Here is a 7707-nt window from a genome sequence, read left to right on the forward strand (position 1 = left end):
GAGGGCAGGGGATTGGTGCAATCTCACCTAATGGGCACAATGTACACACACGTCATGGGTATGGGACATAACTATAACAGGGATCTCACCTAACAAATTCAAATATTGTAACCTAATCGTTTGTACCCTTGTATTAATCTGAAATAAAAAAAAGACCCTTGTAATTTAAAAAAAAATAAAAGGAAAAATATAGTAGTGGTGAAAGTAGAATGAACCCTGTGGCATTAGACTGGGGATGAGTTCATGGTTTTCCTTTGATATAAAGAGATTTGTGTGACAGTATATGTATGAATGTATAAAACATACATTTTCTACACATAGCCACTGAGAGGAATTGGATACAGTGATGTCCTAAATAAGGGGCCTGTTTAGCACTCAGATCTTAGATTATGAGTGCTAAAAAGCTTGGAAAATAGCATCTTTTTTTTTTTTTTTTAGAGACAGAGTCTTATTTAGTCGCCCTCAGTAGAGTGCTGTGGCATCACAGCTCACAGCATCCTCCAGCTCTTGGGCTTATGATTCTCTTGCCTCAGCCTCCTAAGAGCTGGGACTACAGGGGCCCACCACAATGCCCGGCTATTTTTTTGTTGCAGTTTGGCCGGGGCTGGGTTCGAACCCGCCACCCTCAATATATAAGAGCTGGGTTTGAACCCGCCACCCTTGGTATAGGGGGCCGGCGCCCTACTCACTGAACCACAGGCGCTGCCCTAGAAAATAGCATCTTAATCAAGTTATCAAAGTTAACATCATCAGTTTTCTATTTTTACTAATAAATTCAAAACATTTCGCTGTTTATACATTTAGTTTAAGAAAAATAGGCTTGACGCCCATAGCACAGTGGTTACAGCACCAGCCACATACACCAAGGCTGGCAGGTTTGAACCTGGCCCAGGCCAGCTAAACAACAATGCAACAAAAAATAGCCAGGTGTTGTGGTGAACACCTGCAGTCCCAGCTACTTGGGAGGCTGAGGCAAGAGAATTGCTTAAGCCCAAGAGTTTGAGGTTGCTGTGAGCTGTGAGACCGTGGCACTCTACTAAGGGTGACAAAGTGAGACTCTGTCTCAAAAAAATAAAGAAAGAAAGAAAGAAAAATATAAGGCCAGGCACAGTGGCTCACACCTGTAATCCCAGCACTCAGGGAAGCCAAGGCAGGTGGATTGCCTGAGCTCACGGGTTCAAGACCAATGTGAGCAAGAGTGAGACCCTGTGTCTACTAAAAATAAAAAAACTACCTGGCTTATTGTACCCTCAATGAATCCCCAACAATAAAAAAAAAAAAAAAAACTGAGGCAAGAGGATCACTTGAGCCCAAGAGGTTGGAGATTGCTGGGAGCTATGACAGCTTGATACTCTACCCAGGACAATAGCTTGAGACCCTGTCTCAGAAAAGAAAAGAAAAGTACACAGCTATGATTTAATAAAAAAAAAAAAAAAGAAAAGAAGAGAAAAATATAAAGATGCATCAATAAGCAAAACTAATGTCTCACATCAATAGCTAACAGTCTGGATACTATTTTCAAGTAGGATTATTCTAAAAACTATAGAAGTATACTAATTTGCTTTTGCATACACAGTTGTATAAGCCTTCTATTTTTAGGCTAATTCAGATTTGAATTTGATCACGAGTGCCCTTAAGTGGTCCATTTCTCTAATTTCTCCCCATTCCCCAATTTCTTTACATCTATGATTTTTTTTTTTTTTTTTTTTTGTAGAGACAGAGTCTCACTTTTACGGCCCTCGTAGAGGTGCCGTGGCCTCACACAGCTCACAGCAACCTCCAACTCCTGGGCTCAAGCGAATCTCTTGCCTCAGCCTCCCGAGTAGCTGGGACTACAGGCGCCCGCCACAACGCCCAGCTATTTTTTGGTTGCAGTTTGGCTGGGGCTGGGTTTGAACCCACCACCCTCAGTATATGGGGCCAGCGCCTCACCGACTGAGCCACAGGCGCCGCCCTGAATTGTTTTTTGTTGTTGTTGTTGTTTTTGAAGTTTTTGGCTGGGGCTGGGTTTGAACCCACCACCTCCGGCATATGGGGCCAGCATCCCACTCCTTTGAGCTACAGGCACTGCCTACATCTATGAATTGTTATCAAATAAATCCTTATTTAAAAAGTTAACATTGGGGCGGCGCCTGTGGCTCAGTGAGTTGGGCGCCGGCCCCATATGCCGAGGGTGGCGGGTTTCAAACCCAGCCCCAGCCAAACTGCAACAACAAAAAAAAAAATAGCCGGGCGTTTGTGGCGGGCGCCTGTAGTCCCAGCTGCTCGAGGAGGCTGAGGCAAGAGAATCGCGTAAGCCCAAGAGTTAGAGGTTGCTGTGAGCCGTGTGACGCCACGGCACTCTACCGAGGGCGGTACAGTGAGACTCCGTCTCTACAAAAAAAAAAAAAAAAAAAGTTAACATTGGCTCGGTGCCCATAGCTCAGTGAGTGGGGCACCAGCCACATACACCAAAGCTGGCAGGTTCAAGCCTGACGCAAGCCTGCAAAAAAACAACAACTGCAACCAAAAAATAGCTGGGTGTTGTGACGGGCGCCTATAGTCCCAGCTACTTGGGAGGCTGAGACAAGAGAATCACTTAAGCCCAAGAGTTGGAGGTTGCTGTGAGCTGTGACACCACGGCACTCTATTGAGGGCAACATACTAAGACTCTGTCTCAAAAATAAATAAATAAATAAAAATAAAAAGTTAACATCACTAGTAATGCAACAAATTGTGCAACACTTGATAGGATACAATGGGAAGAACAGAGAATCATTTGTGTGATGTTTCTTTTTTTTTTTTTTTTTTTTTGCAGTTTTTGGCTGGGGCTGGGCTTGAACCAGCCACCTCCAGCATATGGGCCGCCGCCCTACCCTCTTGAGCCACAGGCGCCACCTTGTGTGATGTTTCTGTCAAAGATGCATAATTTGAGTCTAGACAAGAGGATACATCAGACAAACTCAGATCGGATCAAGAAACATTCTACAAATAATTGGCCTATTATCTTCAAAAGTGGTTTTGAAGGTTAAGGAAAGACTGCGGAACTATTCCAGACTTAAAAGAGGGATGAAAACCAAAAGCAATGTGAGATCCTGGGTTGTATTCCTTTGCATTATTGGGACAACTGGTGAAACTTGAATAGGGTATGTAGATTAGATTGTAGTAAAGTATCCTTGTCAATGTCCTGGTTTTGATGCTTTTATTGTACTTATGTAAGGGAATGTTGCTGTTTGTAGGAAATACAGTAAAGTATTCTCATGGTCGTTAGGGCATAATGCTGGCAACATACTCCTAAGTGGCTAAGGGGCCAAAAACTTCGTCCTGCACTTGCCTTGCAATTTTTCTGTAAGTTTAAAATTATTTCAAAATAGGGCAGCACCTGTAGCTCAGTGGGTAGGGCACCAGCCACATATTCTGGAGCTGGTAGGTTCGAACCTGGCCCGGGCCTGTGAAAACAACAATGATAACTGCAACAACAAAATAGCCGGGCATTGTGGCGGGCACCTGTAGTCCCAGCTACTCGGGAGGCTGAGGCAAGAGAATCACCTAAGCCCAGGAGTTGGAGGTTGCTGTGAGCTGTGTGACGCCACGGCACTCTACCGAGGGCCATAAAGTAAGACTCTGTCTCTACAAAAAAAAGATTGGAGGACACACAGACATGCCGGACTGCCACTCCTATTACATTGATTCAACGTGGGTTCTATATCCTGGAGGAGGGCACCCCATCTTTGCACGGTATTGCCTCTGCTTCAGCTGTGCCTTCAGCAGACTGCCTCAACACTCTATCAGGCAAGCATCTTCTGGGTAGCACAGCATAAAATGTGACCTGTAAATAACATGGTTACAGGTCCCTGGTCTGGTAGTTACATACACACCAGTGGATCAAACACTCCATAAACCCTTGGGTAGTAGTGCTGGCTGAGACCTGTAGGCAGGAAAGAGAAATGCTTATCTGGGATACATGTCTCATATTCATGTGAGAATGAACCTCTGGCCTTTTCAGAAAGGAATGAATCCAGGGTGGTCAAATTTCTACCATGTGGTTAGCTGATCTTTTCACGGAATGGTAACAGATCTAGAGCTCTAAGTTGGTCTTTGCTATTGGAAAGCTGGACCTTTGGCTGAAGTAGTAGCTAGATCAGCCTTGGTAAGTGGGAGCCATAATTTTGGTCCCAAGGGTAGCCTGCATCTCTGCCACTGTGGCCACATTATTCATGTATCCTTAGTGCCAGCCCGGGACTGGAGTGGGTGATAACAGAGGCTGAATAAGGTCAATTGGCTAGGTTCTTTTTTATTATTTATTTGTTTGTTTGTTTTGAAGACAGAGTCTCACTCTGTTGCCCTGGGTAGAGTGTTGTGGCATCATCATACCTCACAGGAACCTCAAGCTCCTGGCTCAAGAGATCCACCTGCCTCAGCTTCCTGAACAGCTGAGACTACAGATTCAAGCCACAACATCCAGCTAATTCTTCTATTTTTAGTAGAGAAGGGGCCTTGCTCTTACTTAGGCTGGTCTTGAACTCCTGCCTTGGTCTCCCAGATGCTAAAATTATAGATACAAGCCACCGCAGCAGACTTCTTTGTCATTTAAACCTCCCTTATGCCCTAGAAGAGATTTTAGCTGAACAAAAACCCTTCTTAGTGGATGCTGTCTGGTAGGCATTGACGTGTGACACAAAGATCTTCACACTTCAGACTCCCTTGTGTCTATCCACATGGCTGTACCCCAAACCTCTTGGTCTCTAATCTTCCGATATTTTTCCTTTCAGGCCCCTGACCAGTCAGCCAGGACATTGGGCACTGCCCAGAAGTCTATATATATTCTAATTCAAGGCTACTTCTTTTTCTACACAAAGTGGATCACAAGATTCAATGCTCCAACTCCACTCGTGGGAAGATGCCCCTTCGCCGTTGTCTTTCAAGACCACCAATGAATAACACTGTCCATTGTGCATTGGTTACTTACCCGTAGATACTAAGCTGACCCATCTGTACACAGAGCACAGGCTCATCCTTCCCCTCTGGCTGGTCATACAGGAGTCCACATAGTCACAGGCCTGAGTTGACAGAGTCACTTGTTCTACAGTGGTGAGGACTATGGGGGTCTGGACTCTCTGCTCATGCTGCTTTCTCATGTCTTCTGCTCCTCTTTGTGGTTGATACTAGACAACCACAATATTAGGAGGGATTGTGCTGGGCACTCCTGACCTTACAAATTGCTGGTTCTGAAAGGACTAAATCTTGATGGGAAATGCCAGATGCATAGACATTTCTGTTTCTATAAAGGCCCAGTAGCAGGGCAAGACACGACTGTAAGAGGGACTTTACCGAACAAATGCAACCAGTATAACCTGGTTTCTTGTACCCTCAATGAATCCTCAACAGTAAAAAAAAAGCCCAATAGCATTCCAGAGCTGTTTTTCAAAGATAATTTAATTCTCCACTGCCAATGACATAATCTTCCTCCAGAACTCCAAGGACCCTTGTAAAAAAAAAAATTTTAATCTCCACTATACTAACAAGAAACCCTTCTAGAACTTGATATGAATTACCCTTAGCATCTTCTCCCGCCTCTGATAATCTCCAGCACCGTAGGGGCTGCTGAATTGTATGACCCCATCAGTAGGAGGACTGTTTGCACTGTAGCCTGTACCCACTGCAAAGCCCTGTCTGTCATGCTCTGGGCCTGCTCTAGGACTTCCTTGCTCAAAGCCTCCAGCCTTTACTGACACCTGATATACGGGCTGGAGCAGTATCCTTAGGCATGGGATATGCTGCTCTAGAACCTGGAAAGACCCAGCAAGTGTTGTGCTTCCTTTTTTATGTTATGATGTGTAAGATATGATAATTGTTTTACTTTGAAGAGGATGTTCTATCATGCCCTCATGACTGGAATCCTAAAACTTTCATGTATGTAGAAGGTCCCTGAGTCCTCACAGAGGACCAGAGTACACTAGTGTGCCTTTTTTTTTTTTTTTTTGTTCCCCTTGGAGACAGGGTCTCATTCTGTCACCCAGACTGGAGTGCAGTGGCGTGATCACAGCTCACCACAGGCTCAAACTCCTGAGCTCAAGTGATCCTCCTGCCTCAGCCTCCTGACTAGCTGGACCTGTAAATACAGGCCACCATATCTGGCTAATTTTTTCTATTTTTAGTAGAAACGAGATCTCCATCTTCCTCAGACTGGTCTCACACAATGCTCTCACCTTGGCCTCCCAGAGTGCTAGGATTACTGGTGTGAGCCACCATACCAGGCTGGAAAACTTTAAGTGCATGTTATTGTCCATAGCATGTTAATACAAATGTTTTTCTGACTCTTTTTTTTAAAATTGAGATTAAAAAAAGAACATACTTGCCTAATCAGTTGTATCGCATGTACCCAACATCAAAGTAATCCGCTCTAGCACAGATTTCACATCTGGCACAACAGCTGTAACTGGAGCTATCATACCTGCTTGAACTCAAGGTAGTCTACAATCACACCCCCTCCAGAATTCATCTGGTTTCTTCAGGAGAAAGAATGGTGAATTGAACAAATATATAATAGAAAGCACCACCCCTGCATACTTTATACATGTATCCTAAGGAGAAAACTAATTTCTGTTAGTTCACAGTTTCCAACACTCCCCACACTTTCCTTTGTTGATACCCAGAAGTCAGCAACTTCCCAAATATCCCAACTGAGGGACTGGGAAATGAGCACAGAGTGGGCCCAAGGACCCAGAGGACTCATTGTAAGCTAGACCTAAGACAGGATTCCACTTATTACCTGGCCCCCAGGTGCTCCCAACTCTAACAGGTGGGGACGTGATGACCAATGTCTCTAGAATTGATATCAACCCGGACTCTTCATCCAACAGACTTTAACATGTCTGGGTATTTCCCCAGTGCACAGTTACCCAAAGAAATGGTCATATGTCTCCTTGAGAAGGAACTGGAGGACTCACTATCATATATTCTTGCTATAGTAGTGAGTGTCCTTCCTCCCATGGACCCGACCTCCTCTTTAGTCATAGGGAAGGGATCATGGCTTTTTCTTACCCTATGACCTCCAGACTTCCAGACATCTACCTTAATTTCTCCTGCTGGTACAAACTGAGTAGTACCTCTAATAATTGACCATCTATTTTGCCCCTAGGGACATTGCTCTGTTAATCATCTCTATAACTCTCTGTGGACCAGGTCCTCCTGGCTGCCACTCCACCCTCACCAGCCATTATGATAATTGTCATTGCCTAGCTTCTTGAAGTTAAGCACTGCCACCTAGCCTTTATTGTTTCAGGGTCTACTTGTCCCCATTGCTGTTAGTCAGCCACGTTCTCTGATAGTCTCTCTATCATTAGACCTAGCCTACCGAGGAGAGTCACCACCTAACTTTTTAGAGATTCTAGTGGGCCTCTCTCACCAGCAAATTCATTATGGCTTTGATAAATAATGTGTTGTTATGGCTTAAACATGTCCCCCCAAAGTTTATGTATTGGAAACTTAATCTCTCTGCCCTTAAAAATAGATTAATGCTGGCTGTGCCCTCATGAATTAATTAATGGATTGATGAGGTCTCTGCCCTCATAAATAGATTAATGTTTCAATCAGAGGAGTGCATTTGTTTTCTTTTTTGGTAGAGACAGAGTCTCACTTCATCGCCCTGGGTAGAGTGCCAGGGCGTCATGCAGCTCACAGCAACTTCAACTCCTGGGCTTAGGCAGTTCTCTTGCCTCAGCCTCC

This window comes from Nycticebus coucang, chromosome 6, assembly GCF_027406575.1.
Source record: "Nycticebus coucang isolate mNycCou1 chromosome 6, mNycCou1.pri, whole genome shotgun sequence".
NCBI lineage: Eukaryota > Metazoa > Chordata > Mammalia > Primates > Lorisidae > Nycticebus > Nycticebus coucang.